Genomic DNA, 16,829 nt, shown 5'->3' with positions numbered 1-16,829 from the left:
CTTGGTAAGTAGTCCATGTGCTGAATCTCAGCCATGGAGTTCAGCCTGGAAACAGGTGCAAACACGCTGGCTGGACAGATCTGTGCTGCTGCACATCTTGCTCATTACCATGACAATGATACACTCACTGATGCTCAATCAGTCCTTGGAGGACCTCTCAGCAAGCAACAACCCTTCTTCAAGTCAGAAGACTCCAATGCTTCACTGTACATACCTCTAGTGTGACCTTTGATGGAAATGGCAGTCAGTCCTCTTCTTTTTCCAGCTCTTCAGTTCACTCTTCAAGTCTTCTTATTGAGTGTATTCCATCAGTGAGCCCATTCATGGCTCTGATACCATGTTCAAATTCAAAGAGGTAGATTGATGAAAGATAGAGTGAAGCAGCAAGCTTCCTCTCTCACACTCTATATTCATACCACACTCAATAGTGAAAGATACAACCTACGGTCATAAGACCATTCGCACCAAAGGCACCGACTTATTTAATGTATCTAACTACTATGGCTAGACTAGATGTGTCCAGCTCATGTCGGTCAACACATACTAAATGAGCTTGATATTCTAACAAGGCAGACAGTTGGGGGTAACTGAAGCTGCCCCTCCCTTCAAGCCTTCAACCTGAAGTATAGATATTCATTTAATTTGTAATTAATAAATCAAACAGTGCTCTAAAATATCTAGCAAGCACAAACATTTCCATTGATCGATCTTGTTGTTGGCAAACTGGTAAGGAAGGAATCTTTCCTTTTGAATGCATCTAGCACTTGATCCGGGGTGTCCTGCAATTTAGCAAGATCCTTTATATTCTGGGTTAGGGCGTATCCTATTTAACCCGACTAGGTCAACCCTAAAGTTCATTAGATACTTTAGTTTCCGGTTTTTAACCTTCCTTATTTAGAAGGATATCGAAGAATACATCCTCTTGCAAGATAACTTGCGTAAGGATCCGCCATCCTTGTTGAGGGTATTCAACCTTTCTTCTTGTGAATCAATCACAAGACCATATGACTTCGTACTTGCCATGCAAGTCTTGCATCGTACTATGCGGTAATGGAGTTACGGAACAATCCGTTTTCAGTTTCTTTAAGCTGACATTTGTCGGACCTAGGGTTTCCTAGCTTTATTATTTTCTCAGGGATAAACCCTAGTTCTTATTTTTCGGTTACAATTTATTGACCCTATATTCAGGGAATGTGGACAGGTATTTAAGGTATAGACGTTTCTTGGAATTTTACTTCATTCCCAACGAATATTTTGCAGCATTTTTAATTTGGTTAACTCTAGAAGGTAATTTCGAGATTACTTCCATATGATTTGTTATCTACGTGTCAATTGACTTTTCAATCTTATACTTCATCGATTTGAGGTTAGGTTAAATCCAACTAATCTTCCCTTTTCTTTGCGAACAGACTCATGCTAAATAAGCAATCTTTCCCTTGCTAAGTTATGCAGTTAGCAATGACAACTTCCTAGAGTTTAAGCATCGCAAGAATCCTTTCATGATTTGCACTTTCCATGATGATTTGTTGTAAAAAGAAATAGGGGTTAATAGTGCAAGATGCAGTTTATATCTTCCAGACTTAATCGAAGTATACTACTTTAGTGGGTAAATAATCTTGCTCATAATTCGTTTCAATGCATAATACTTTTTTAAGGAAAACTATGTTTATACTTTATTTATTTTGCATGTTTAATTAAACTAAATTCCTTCATCGTAAATAACTAGGACAAAATATATATCTTATCCCTAACAATTCATCTTGCATGATTGAATTAAAATCGATATAAAATTAAGAAGGAAAAACTTGGTTTTGGGGTGAGATATCCACATGGATACCAGGAGATGACCCTCCCACAGCTACTCCTTGGACTTTCTTAGGCGGCATCGCAGTTGTAGTCCTTCGAATGTAGAAGCAGCTTTACACTCTCTTTCAGAATTCCACCATCGCTTCAATACTCTTCTTCTCTTTTTCGAGGCAAGGAATCGTTAAGGGATTAACCACGAGAAGGGGGTAATAAGACCTTTAAGGTCATAGTTTCTTCGGAAGGGAAAGGTTTACAAAGCCTAAAGAAAAATCCCTATAGGGGTATATACACGGTGCAAGGGTGTGTGTGAGTGTGGTTTCAAAAATATATGAAGGGGCCTTGGGAGATCTTTGGGCACGAGAGTGAAAGGGTATGGGAAGGGGGATCTTGAAGGGATTTTTGGACACGGGGGTAAGTTCCAAGCCGAGGGAAAAGGTGAAGGGTGAAAGGGGGTTTCAAAAAGCACAAGAAGGGGGGTTATAGGTTAAACACAGGGGGTTAAGGTGGATAAGACTTTTCAAGCCTTAATTCTTTTTGGGGGGTTCCATCCAAGAGAAGGGGGCTTAAGGGAGAAAGGGCTTAAGGCTTATAAAGCACAGAGGGGCGTTAGTGGTTTTTGAGGCCAAGGGGAGTGGGGGCTAAGGTGGCTTAAGCACGGGGTGGGGGGGGGGGGGGGTAAGGTGGATATGAACCAGGGGAAAAGGGGGTTAAGGAGGTCCTTAAAAAGGATCTAAACCGGGAGGGGGGAAATTGAAGGGCAACACAAGGGGGTGGAAGGGCTTTAAAGGTTAAACACGGGGGTGAGAGGGGGAAATTTTAACACCAGGGGGGGAAAGGGGACTTAATTAGCCCCCCCTTAAGAAGCTTCTCTGCTTCACATGGCAGGGGGGTTCGACACCTCGATATGACGGTTGGTGGCGCTGCGACAGCTGTGAGCGGCGGCTCCCGCCAGCGAAGTTCCTCTTCGTCTGCCTCTTCCTCCTCACCTCGGCTCCTCCTCCAGTGGCAACGTCGGCAGTACGTCTCTCCTCCTCTCTCCACGCCAACACTTCCCTTCTCAGCTTGGTGGCGATGTGGCCCTCTCCCAACTCAGGGCAGCGCAGCGTCCAGAGTACCCTACTCCTCCCCTCACTCATCAACAGCACCAACAGTCGGCCCACTCCTCCCTCGACCCTTCCCCTCTCCTTTTCCTCTCGACGTCACTCCTCCTCCCGGCCGCAACGTCAGTAATGTGACGATAATTAGCGCCTCTCTTTCCTTTTCACAGGACCACCTCTCTTAAATAGGGGAGGGAGGGGAATCCTCCCCCTCCTTATGTGGCAATCTGCATGGCGGTGGAAGGCGCCGAGCTCCACTAAGGAGCTTAACCCACATTTCTATTTCCCTCCCCTTACAGCACGACAGTCGGGAGGGAAATTTTAAAAAAAATTGTATTTGATATATTACAGACTTGTTGTATGGGATCAAATATTTGAATATATTATCAAGGTGTTCGAGGTCTCTCGAGAACAAGTCCATAATGTAAAGCCTCAAATTTTAACACAATGCTATTTCACTACTTCAAAACTTCAATGTGTAAGCATCTTTTTTCTTTAAAAAGATACTAACATTTCTCAAAGTGTGAGGAACATTAGGCCACTTTTGCTACCACATGAAGCTACATCGACAACTTCACTTCTCGAATAGTGCAAATCAACATTGGCATCTTTGCTTCCTTTGCTTCTCTATTTTTTATGTATTTCCATTTTAGACATTAGTATTCTCTATGTCCTCTCTCTCTCTCTCTCTCACACACACACACATTTTTGTCTTGCCTCTCCCCTCTCTCTAAAACCTCCTTTTCTGTTTCTTCTTTTCTCTTGTTCCCCCTCTCTCTATCCCCTCCTTTCTTGTCCCTTCTTTTCTTTCCTTTTTGTTGAGATATCAAGCTCAATATGAGCTAGCACTCATGTACATGCTGCATTCATATCACTGACATGGCTAGTACCTGCATTTGGCATATAATTCTAATGATACTTTACAGTTGGATATCAGTTAGTCCACCTACTTGACTTATGGGATATCTATCTAGTCATCTTTCTAGTTAGCATGTTCACACTATGGAAGGATTGCTTATATAATATGTATGTTGTACTCTCTCTTTATTCTTGGTAGATTGTTATAGTGAAGAAGAAGATGAAAGACTAGGGTTTTTAGCTTCCTATCTTGCATGCATTCTCTATATATGGTGTGTCTTGTACGAGCTCAAGCTCCCTCTCTTCCCCCCCCCCCCCCCCCCATCTTTTCATGGTACTAGAGCAGTGTTTAGATAAGGAGTTGTGAGCTATAAGCATACTAGAGTCTAGAAGGAAGCCTTGTTGTGGAATATACCATCTCTCTCATACGATCTTAGATTGATGAGCTATCTTTGTAAGCTTGAGTGCTCAAGGGAGTATAATAGACCTTTGGTCTACATATATATGGTTAGGAATTCACGTTTTGGGCATGTTTTCATTCCCATTCAGGAGTTAGAGTCTATTTGTCTACAAATCCAGTAAGGTTCACAAACTCTGCAAACCTTGTCATATGTAAATAGGTTGTAGGTGTACTGGGTGCAGTAGACATTATTTGCAAATTGTCAAATTACAAGTATTGCTCAAGGTATGTGTAATGTCTCTGCCCCGCAAAAATTAAGCTTCCCCCCTTTTAATAAATCGAAATTTTTTTACTACCAACCCCCTCTGTCGTCACACTCTGACAGAGAGAGGGAGTGGAGTCCGCGAATGAGAGATGACAAGGGTGGAAGGCCACAAGCCTATCACCCCCCCCCCCCCCTTGGGTGTAGCGATGACACGGCCACTTGGAGGGCCAATGAGCCCCCTCCCTCGGTCATGTAGAATAGGTGGTGGGTGGGGGGAAGAGAAGGAGAGAAATATAAAGAGAGTGAGAGAGAGAGAGGAGAAGAAGAGAGAGGGAGGGATAGAGGAGAAGAACAAGAGGAGAAGAAGAAGAAGGAGAAGAAGAGAAGGAGGAGAAGCAGAGGAGAAGAAGAAGGAGAAGGAGGAGAAAGAGTAGAAGAGGAGAAGATGAAGAAGAGAAGAAGAGAGGGAGAGAGAGAAGGAGAAGAAGAGAAGGAGAAGAAGAAGAAGGAGAGAGAGAGAGAGAGAGAGAGAGAGAGAGAGAGAGAGAGAGAGAGAGAGAGAGAGAGAGAGAGAGAGAGAGAGAGAGAGAGAGAGAGAGAGAGGAGGAGGAGGAGGAGGAGGAGGATAAGAGAATAGGGAGAAGAAGAAGTTAGGGAAGAAGAGATAACAGTAGAGAGAGGAAAGGAAAAAGTTGAGGGAGGGAAGAAGATAGGAGAAAGGGAAAGAGAGAATAATAATAATAATTAATAGAAGAGGAGGGTATCATCTCAAAGGCCCTGCTCTATCACCTCTTGCGGAGTTGAAGTCTCTCTCATCTCTTGCGAAGGCTTAAGGGATGTCTAAAAGAGAAGAGATCAGGGATGGCACCCAAGCGAAAGTTGTCACACCTAGATGGCAATCCCGCAACGAAAGCCTCAAATAAGGACATCACTGCCCATCCAACCGTGGTACTAGTCATAAGTAATGTATTTCTAGTTTGATAGATGCTTGCTTTGAGTTCCGCGTGAGATGCATTAGATCCGTACAAGGATAGGACATCAAGAAGGATGAATTGCATCGCAAGTATTCGACAGATTGAATTTCCCCAAATGCGCATATCAAGAGAAGACCATTGTATTTTAAATGCTATATGATGAATTCATAAAAGACTTGACAAGCATTTTTAGCTTCCCATCCTCACAAATAGTAGGCGCATTTTTCGTCACTTCAAAGGTATATGTTGCAACTCGCATGTTCGATAGATTGCATGGCAAGCAACTTATGTTAGAAGGGAATCATTTTCAAAGCTCTACACCTTTTCCAAACTCTCGCTAATAGCTCATACTGTTAGGTTGGGAATCTTGATGTTGTGCTTAACTTGTACAAATAATGATCATAAGGATTAAAGGCTAAGATGCCTTGGGATCCGTCCAATAACCACTACGTTTATTATCAATCCAAATTTGCGGATCGGGCTAGATATAGACAACTCCAGGCCTTAAAGGCAAGTAGAGAGCTCAAGGGTTTAGGGAAACCTGAAAATAAAGGAAAGACCGATGCTTTCATACTTGGTGAGAAGTGGGTTAGGTTATCAATCAATATAAGTGCTCAATAGAATTTACATTCTTGAATAGTTGTATAAGACCTTGGCATGTGTCTTAGCCGAAGTGTTAAGTAAATTCTGCATAAAATCGCTTGGATCCCAAGGGGGAGAGCAAATGCATGATGGAAAGGTTATCACAACTATTTCTGCAATGTTGGAAAAGGATACCTTTGTTCTTATGGATTGATCAAAGAAGTCTTGAATGCTTTTGCATTAAATTGATTGTTGGGATGTGATTAGGATGATTATCCAAGTGCTTGTGTTTGGTGGTAAATGCATGGCAGGGGTCAGTGATGACAAGTTGCCATGGAAAAATAAAGGAATGTTTTCTTGGAAGATGATATTAGGCTGATTGCCTGGATTGTGCTTGATTATTGATTGGATTATTGATTGGATCATCTCCAAGGTCACGCTGTGTTTCAACCCAAGAGGGCACTACTCGATTCATGGGCCGAAGGTCAAGTGGTGAAAAGGCCAACCACAAAAATTGTCTCACTCCTAGATTGCTTGGGCCTAGTGGAGCTCTCGACACCCCTTGCCGAGTCCAGGACGGAGTTGTAGGTAGTCGTCGTGAGGCCAATGTCTAAGGTGTTGGAAGATCCTATTCTAGATACTGGATAAAAAAAGGAAATTATGGTGCCATGTGATTTGGACCAAGTACTTCTGTTGGAAAGAAGGGATACATAATTTCTCCTGTATGGGTAGGAGACAAAGATTAGCTGGAAAATAAGTTAAGGAACTTGTTTGTCCAAAGGACTACTCGCACTATTTTCATGTATGTGCTATAAGTTATGCGAATAAACCATATTTCTTAAAAGGGTTAATTAATGAAGCTGATTTTAAATGTCACACATAATTGTGGTAGGACCTAATCAGAAAACTAAAGCTATCAAGGGAAGCGAGTGGACAGGACCCCTGAGACGGGTTTGTCCTATGGTAGGGTGGTCCCAGAGAACTGGGAGGCTTCTCACAATATTTTATTGTCATTCGACTTTAAGTATTGTTAAGTTAGAACCCGATTCATGCCATTTTAGCGGACCAAGATGGGACTATTCCCTTAGTGCGCAGATCGGACGCAGAATGCTCACGTAGTGAATCCCGGAAGGTCCCCAAGAACAATGAACTCTACCTTTTTGCACAAAAAACCATGTAAAAGCATGCACGACAAGAAGCAAGAGACAAATTGGGTTCAATCTCCCCCCATGCCTTGTGTGAGCGCTTCACAAAGCATGTATTTTATGTATATTTCCATCTTCATGCTCAATAATAGCCCAATTTACAAAAATATGACAAGCTTTTAGCTTTTGAGTTTGCTTTCTACAAAAATAGGAAATAAAGCTAATGGACGGTGCCCACAGAGTCTGGTACGCCCAATCTCAATATCCAAATAGAAATAACATATCCGTGCGCATAGGCGCATACAAAATAATAATCAATAATCGATGTCTCAATAGACATAACAAAATATAGGCGTGGCGCCTATCAAAATATAATCCAAAGGTCGAATACTCGCTAGACTCCAATGCTTTCCTCCGCCACTGCTGCTATCTCTACACATCAACTGAAGCATTCACAATCGTTAGTAAAATAATACAATTAAACCAACAAAAGTGAATACCTAGCAGTCTTCACCTACATAAATAAATCAACTGGTTAGAAATAAATCCTAACCTTAATTTATTACGAGTGCGCACTCTAAACTCATAAACGTTTATTAATTTAATATGCATTTTGCGGAATCACCCGCTATGGAATCACCCACGTACACACTAAATTAATGAAACGCCCGAAAAGGACAGGCGTCCCCATCAACTTCTCGCACAAAGAATCCTCTTTGTGTATGAGCCCCGGTCATCTAAGTTTACGGAATCCACCGTAAAACCTCACGGAATCCACCGTGGCACGGAATCCATCGTGGCACGGAATCCACCGTGTAATATGCCTCCTGGCATCATACCCTCGGGGTGGGATAGCAATTGACCTCAATTGCTATTAGCTCAATGTGGAGCTAACAGAGTGGGGAAAGCATTTAAGTCTCTAGCGTGCATCCATTGTGCTTCCTCTACAGGATGGTTCTTAAATTTGACTAGATATCTAGAATACCTTCGGCCAGTTCTAGTGGTCATGTAGTCAGTGTCTATGATGGCTTCTGGTTCAAGTATTTCAGTCTCTTCTTCTAATAAAGGTGGGTTTTCATAAACAGGGTGGATAGGTAATTGGCCTCTAAATGGTCTCAATAAACTAATGTGAAATGTATTGTGAATTTTCCAATGAGATGGCAATTCTAACTTGAATGCATTATCATTAATCTTATGAATGATTCTAAATGGTCCATAAAATCTAGGAGCTAATTTGACAACTGGATGTCTATCTACACTTTGCAGTCTACGCTTTTCTATTCTAAGCCAAACATAATCATCAACTTTGAAATTCATGGCTTGTCTTTTCTTGTTGGCTTGTTTGGTATATGATTGTTGGGCTTTAGCAATCATATCCTTAACCTCATCAAAAATACTATTATGCATACTAGCAATATCATCAGCACTCTGAATTCTATTAGACAAAGATGCAACAGGTGTAGATAATCTATATCCATAAATGACTTCAAAAGGTGCTTTCTTTGTAGATGTGTGCGGTGTATTGTTATATGCAAACTGTAATAAATGCAAATGAGTGTCCCATGTGTGAGGTTTAGAGATAGTATATGCACGTAAAAGATCTAGAATGGTGCTATTTGTGGCTTCTGTTTGTCCATTTGTTTCTAGATGAAATGCAGATGAGAAATCAATCTTTGTGCCTAGATTTGCAAACAGTGTAATCCAAAAATTATTACAAAATCTAGAATCACGATCTGAAATAATCACTTTTGGCAATCCATGGTTAGTAAAAACAGTTTTCAAAAATAACTGTGCTGCTTGTGATGCTGTTAAAGTTTTCTTACATGCAATGAAATATGCTTGCTTACTAAATCTATCTACAATTGTCCAAATCATGTCATGGTTAGATTTAGTATTTGGTAAACCAGTAATGAAATCCATAGAAATATGTTCCCAAGGTTTAGATGGAATAGACAAAGGCATTAGTAATCCATACTGTTTACCATGATGTCTCTTTATTCTTTGACAAATCAAACATTCAGAAACGAAATTAGATACATCTGCATCCATATGCGGCCAATAAAAATCTTTAGTTAACATGCGTAATGTAGATATGATACCTCTATGACCTTGATATGGGGGACAATGAATTTCATTCAAAACAAAAGATCGGAATGGAATAGTAACACACAGTCTCTTTTCAAAAAACATAAATCCATCATTATATGACAATGAATCAACAGGAATGAAATTATTTTGAACTAATTTTTGCCAATCAGAATGAAAAGTAATATCCTGGTGATATGTATCTTTCATAGCAATCAAAGAATCAAAAGATATGATAGAAATATTATGAATTGCAGGTCTTCTACTCAATGCATCAGCAACTACATTTTCTTTTCCAGGTTGGTATTGAATGATAGGATGAAAACTTTGAATGAAGGAAGCCCATTTGATATGACGGTCGGAAATTTGGGGTTGGCTAAGTAGATGTCTAATGCTTTGCTGGTCGGTCTTTATCATGAATTCTGAACCCATTAAATAGTGCTTCCACTGTTTTAATGCTTGTACAACTGCTAATAGTTCTTTGTCATAAGTGGAATATTTGAGCTCAGAGGGTTTCAGCTTAGAACTAGAATATGCTATTGGATGATTGTCTTGCATTAGTATGACTCCTATTCCTGATCCGCTAGCATCGGTCACAACTAGAAAGAATGGTCTATTAAAGTCAGGCAATTGTAGAACAGGGGCATTAGTTAATGCACGTTTCAGTAAGTCAAAAGATTTCTGCTGAGTTTCAGTCCATTGATAAACAATTCCTTTCTTAAGAAGTTTGGTTAGTGGTAAAGCAAGCAATGAAAAATTACGTACAAACTTTCTATAGAAACTAGCAAGACCAAGGAATGAGCGTAACTCATGCACATTCTTAGGAACAGGCCAATGCAATATTGCATCAATTTTCTTAGGATCAACTTTAATTCCTTCTTTTGATACAATATGACCTAAATATTCTATTTCTGTCTTAAAGAATTCACTCTTTTCAGGATTTGCAAACAATTGATTTTCTTTCTAGTTCGCAGATCGGACGCAGAATGCTCACGTAGTGAATCCCGGAAGGTCCCCAAGAACAATGAACTCTACCTTTTTGCACAAAAAAACATGTAAAAGCATGCATGACAAGAAGCAAGAGACAAATTGGGTTCAATCTCCCCCCATGCCTTGTGTGAGCGCTTCACAAAGCATGTATTTTATGTATATTTCCATCTTCATGCTCAATAATAGCCCAATTTACAAAAACATAACAAGCTTTTAGCTTTTGAGTTTGCTTTCTACAAAAATAGGAAATAAAGCTAATGGACGGTGCCCATAGAGTCTGGCACGCCCAATCTCAATGTCCAAATAGAAATAACATATCCGTGCGCATAGGCGTATACAAAATAATAATCAATAATCGATGTCTCAATAGACATAACAAAATATAGGCGTGGCGCCTATCAAAATATAATCCAAAGGTCGAATACTCGCTAGACTCCAATGCTTTCCTCCGCCACTGCTGCTATCTCTACACATCAACTGAAGCATTCACAATCGTTAGTAAAATAATACAATTAAACCAACAAAAGTGAATACCTAGCAGTCTTCACCTACATAAATAAATCAACTGGTTAGAAATAAATCCTAACCTTAATTTATTACGAGTGCGCACTCTAAACTCATAAACGTTTATTAATTTAATATGCATTTTGCGGAATCACCCGCTATGGAATCACCCACGTACACACTAAATTAATGAAACGCCCGAAAAGGACAGGCGTCCCCATCAACTTCTCGCACAAAGAATCCTCTTTGTGTATGAGCCCCGGTCATCTAAGTTTACGGAATCCACTGTAAAACCTCACGGAATCCACCGTGGCATGGAATCCATTGTGTAATATGCCTCCTGGCATCATCCCTACGGGCAGAGAGGTTGAGCGGCACATCCCTCTCATTTTCCATTCTCTTTGAACAAAGTGCAGTATGGATCTGCTTTGATTTGGGAATCTCTGCGTAAAGTAGGATGTCCAAGACCCGACGCTAGAATGCTCTCACGAAACCTTGAGTAGTAGGAATCCAGATTTCAGGTCGATCCTAGTGGGTTCGCGACCGTGAACGTTCCATTGTGAGATGAACTTGGGAAACCCTAGGTGATAAACCTCAAAACATTCCATAGGAGTGACGGGCGGCGATCCTTAGACTCATTTCTCGATGGACCGCTAAAACATGCTTGGATAGCCGATAGGCGGGCCTGTTTACAATTGGTATCATAGCAAAACTTTGTAATGATATGCGATTGATTTATGTATGCTTTGTAGGCATATTCTAAATAGAATAATCTTAGTGGTATGGCTTGATTCTCAGGCACCTTTTGCACCCACAAATGCTGATATGCAAGAGAAGAAATTCCTTCTCAAGGAAATTAAGGCACCCAAGTTTGATGGAGAAGGGATAGACGTCGCATCAAAGGTGGAGATATGGATTGAGTCAATGGATGACTATTTCTCTGCTTCAGGAATTACTGCTACCAATAAGGAAATCATAGCAAAACTCAAGCTACTTGGCCAGGCTAGGATGTGGTGGAAGAAATGGTGCAAAGACGGAGGTATTTCTGAAGCCGCTGTTACCTAAGCTCAGCTGAAAGATGCTGCACGCAGACAATACCTTCCACCAACCTACCAGACTTTGAGGATGAATGAAATTTTCAAGCTAAAACAGCTGGAATTAAGCTTGGAAGCTTACTACTCAAAGTTTGTAACCCTACTAAAATGCGTACTACCTATGGATATTGCACAACAAGTATCCAAGTTTTGCCATGGCCTAAACACTCCTTTGAACCACCGTTTAGAAGCAATGCGTCCAATCGACTTGCAAGATGCATTACTTTGAGCAAAACCAATCATCCAAGAACTTGGATCGGGCAATTGTGACAAAGATGTTTCCTGAGATCACGGCAAGAGATGCCATACTTGTGGAGAGATAGGGCACATCCGTAGGAGATATCCCTACCATCAATGCTTCCACTGCAATGAGCTAGGACACATCCAAACTGATTGTCCTTCCGAAAGACATTGAGCCTCCAAGGAAATGAAGCTACAAAAGTGCAGTCTATGAATATATAGAGGAATCATATGAAGACGAAGACCTAGAATCCACTACACCTCTTCAAGATGATTAGAAATCCTAAAAATTTTGTTGACATGAAATACAACTTGTATAGGAATAAACTTTACTCTTGTAACTATAGTTAACCTGAGTAATATGAGTTGCATCTATTTTGAGCCTAGAGCTTGCAAATAATTAGAGATACTCAGCAAAAGGAATGATAGTTATAACTTGCAATGAATTTCTCTTAAGTCATTTCTTCTCGACTAATATAGATTGGATCTTGCCATAATGACAAAGTTTGGGAGTATTCTTTAATACTACAAGTAAAGCCGATTGACCATGGACCTCAGTCCAGGTCTAAAAAGAGGACAATTTGAAAACAAAGTTTCCATGATAAAGGACCACTTTAGTCTATTGAAAGGATCCTAGGACAATTTGGTCTAGAGAAGAAACTCCTGCCTAGGAAAACCAAGAACCTTGTGACTGCAAGTGATAAAGGTCCGCGTTGTTTCTATTGCAGGGATTTAGGTCATTTCAAAAGGGAATGTCCAAAGCATCGATACTCCGAGTGCCACAACATTAGACGTAACTATGCCAATTGTCCCAATAGGACTCAAGGAGAACCTAAATTTGCAAGGAATGAAATTGTACAAGCTCCAATGATCCAGAAAGTATCAAATACTTAGGAAAAACCTAGAAGATATCCATGAGATGTAACTACAATAAACTTTTCTCTTGTAATCCAGGCTTGGATATATCCAATACAATAAGTTGTTTTTCAAAGGACCGCATGGTTATGAGTAAACAAAGTAGCGCATCGCATGCATGATGGGCCTTTATCCACATGCCTAAATTCCCCAGTTCTCCCGAGATGAGGACATCTCGAGTTCTCTAAGGGGGAGAGGATGTAATGTCTCCACCCCGCAAAAATTAAGTGCTCCCTCGGCCCCTTTTAATAAATTGAATTTCTTTTACTACCAACCCCCCTATCGTCGCACTGATAGAGAGAGGGAATGGAGTCCGTGAGTGAGAGATGATGAGGGGGGGAAGGCCACGTGCCTATCACCCCCCCTTGGGTGTAGCTATGACACGGCAACCTGGAGGGCCAAGGAGCCCCCTCGGTCATGCAGAACAAGTGGTGGGGGGGGGGGGGGGGGAGACTGCCACTACTCCAGGTTCCCCCCCCGTAAGCGGTAGGGGAATGGATTGGAATGGAAGGGCTTGAGCACATTGAGGGAGAGAAAGAGAGTGAGAAAGAGAGATGGAGAGAGAGAGAGAGAGGAGAAGAAGAGGAGGAGAAGAAGAAGGAGAAGAAGAAGAAGGAGAATAAGAGAAGAAGGAGAAGAGGAGAAGAGTAGGAGAAGAAGAAGGAGAAGAAGAGAAGGAGAAGAGGAGAAGAGGAGAAGGAGAAGAAGGAGAAGAAGGAAAAGAAGAGAAGGAGCAGAAGAAGAGAAGAAGAAGAAGAAGAAGAGAGAGAGAGAGAGAGAGAGAGAGAGAGAGAGAGAGAGAGAGAGAGAGAGAGAGAGAGAGAGAGAGAGAGAGAGAGAGAGAGAGAGAAGAAGAAGAAGAAGAAGAAGAAGAAGAAGAAGAAGAATAAGAAGAAGAAGAAGAGGAGGAGGAGGAGGAGGAGGAGGAGGAGGAGGAGGAGGAGGAGGAGGAGGAGAGAATAGGGGGAAGAAGAGAAGAAGAAGTTAGCGAAGAAGAGATAGCGGTAGAGAGAGGAAAGGAAAAAGTTGAGGGAGGGAAGAAGATAGGAGAAAGGGAAAGGGAGAATAATAATATTAATTAATAGAAGAGGAGGGTATCATCTCAAAGGACCTGCTCTATCACCTCTTGTGGAGTCGAAGTCTCTCTCATCTCTTGCAAATGCTTTACTATCTCCATCCTAGCTACTCCAAGCTAGATGATGCAACCCTCAAGTCCATTGAAGTTCTACTCAAAGAAACATGCATCCATCATAGCCCCTAAGAGGGGAAGTTTGGGAGCTATGAATGCAGAGGTTGTGAAAGCTACACTTGGAAATGCCAGTGGAGATAACATTCCAATACCCATCATGCAAACCTACGTTCATCTATTACATGAAAGAGGTTGTCCACATGCATCCTTTCTTCTCCCATTGGCTGTGGACCAATACCCCATTTCCACATGATTATCCCTCGACCTCAAGCTCATCTCGCTTCCCAATTGGGCCTCACAAATTGAATACAAGACGCAGAAGTCCTGTGTAAGGCATGTCTAAAAGAGAAGAGACCAGGGATGGCACCCAAGCGAAAGTTGTCACACCTAGATGGCAATCCTGCAACGAAAGCCTCGAACAAGGACATCACTGCCCATCCAACCGTGGTACCAGTCATAAGTAATGTATTTCCAGTTTGATAGATGCTTGCTTTGAGTCCCGCATGAGATGCATTAGATCCGTACAAGGATAGGACATCAAGAAGGATGAATTGCATCGCAAGTATTCGACAGATTGAATTTCCCCAAACGCGCATATCAAGAGAAGACCATTGTATTTTAAATGCTATATGATGAATTCATAAAAGACTTGACAAGCATTTTTAGCTTCCCGTCCTCACAAATAGTAGGCGCATTTTTTGTCACTTCAAAGGTATATGTCGCAACTCGCATGCCCAATAGATTGCATGGCAATCAACTTATTTTAGAAGGGAATCATTTTCAAAGCTCTACACATTTGCCAAACTCTCACTAATAGCTCATACCGTTAGATTGGGAATCTTGATGTTGTGCTTAACTTGTACAAACAATGATCATAAGGATTAAAGGCTAAGATGCCTTGGGATCCACCCGATAACCACTATGTTTATCATTCCGAATTTGGGGATTGGGCTAGATATAGATAGCTCCGGGCCTCAGAGGCAAGTAGAGAGTTCAAGGGTTTAGGGAAACCTGAAGCAAAGGAAAGACCGATGCTTTCATACTTTCTAAGAAGAGGGTTAGGTTATCGATCAATATAAGTGCTCAATAGAATTTACATTCTTGCATAGTTGTATAAGACCTTGGCATGTGCTTTATCCAAAGTGTTAAGTAAATTATGCATGTAATCGCTTAGATCCCAAGGGGGAGAGCAAATGCATGATGGAAAGGTTATCACGACTACTTTTACAATGTTGGAAAAGGATACCTTTGTTCTTGTGGATTGATCAAATAAGTCCTAAATGCTTTTGCATTAAACTGATTGTTGGGATGTGATTAGAATGATTATTCCAAGTGCTTGTGTTTGGTGCTAAATGCATGGCAAGGGTCAGTGATAACAAGTTGCTATGCGAAAATAAAGGAATGTTTTCTTGAAAGATAATATTAGGTTGATTGCCTAGATTGTGCTTGATTCTTATTTGGATTAATTAAGAAATGATATTTTGTGCGAGTGGATCATCTCTAAGGTCACGTCGTGGTTTAACGCGAGAGGGCATTGCTCGATTCACGGGCCGAAGATCGAGTGGTAAAAAGTTCAACCATGGAAATTGTGTCTCACTCCTAGATCACTTGGGATCAGTGGAGCTATGGACACCCCTTGTCTAGTCCGGATGGAGTTGTAAATAGTCGTGAGGCCAACGTCTAGGGCATTGGAAGATCCTATTCTAGATACTGGATTAAAAAAGGAAATTATGGTGCCATGTGATTTGGACCAAGTACTTCTGTTGGACAGAAGGGATACATAATTTCTCATGTATGGGCAGGAGACAAAGATTAACTGGAAAATAAGTTAAGGAACTTGTTTGTCCAAAGGACTGCTTGCATTGTTTTCGTGTATGTGTTATAAGTTACGCGAATGAACCTTGTTCTCTAAAAGGCTTAATTAATGAAGCTGATTTTAAATGTCACACATAATTGTGGTAGGACCTAATTAGAAAACTAAAGCTATTAAGGGAAGCAGGTGGATAGAACCCCGAATGGGTTTGTCCTATGGTAGGGTGGTCCCAGAGAACTAGAAGGCTTCTCACGAGGTTTTATTGTCATTCGACTTTAGGTATTGTTAAGTTAGAAGTTGATTCATGCTATTTTAGGGGACCAGGATGGGACTATGCCCTATGGGTAGAGAGGTTGAGCGGCCTATCCCTCTGGTTTCCCATTCTCTTTGAAGAAAGTGTGGTATGGATCTGCTTTTGTTTGAGAATCTCTGCGTAAAGTAGGATGTCCAAGACCTGATGCTAGAATGCTCTCAAGAGACCTTGACCACTAGAAACCAGGATTTTAGGTCGATCCTAGTGGGTTCGTGCCGCGAATGTTCTATTGCGAGACGGACTTGGGAAACCCTAGGTGAAAAACCTTGGAACACTCCATAGGAGTGCCACGTGCGGGGATGCTTAGACTCATTTCTCGATGGACTACTAAAACATGCTTGGGTAGCCAATAGGCGGGCATGTTTACAATATGCTTATGTATTGATTTCAATACATGTGATAGTTTTCTTGAATTAGTAGATTATTGTTAAAAGAAAAAATTTGGGTTTTATTCTTAAGGGGTCACTATATGTAAATTCTCTGTATCATGTGTGTTCAAAGGATATTAGAATACGCCCTTTCCTTACATACTATAAGATAATAAAATGACCCTATTTCC

This window comes from Lygodium microphyllum, chromosome 1 (genome assembly GCF_053477565.2).
Source record: "Lygodium microphyllum isolate KBCC chromosome 1, Lygodium_microphyllum_v1.1.10, whole genome shotgun sequence".
In the NCBI taxonomy this organism is placed as follows: Eukaryota; Viridiplantae; Streptophyta; class Polypodiopsida; order Schizaeales; family Lygodiaceae; genus Lygodium; species Lygodium microphyllum.
This window is presented reverse-complemented; position numbering follows the sequence as displayed.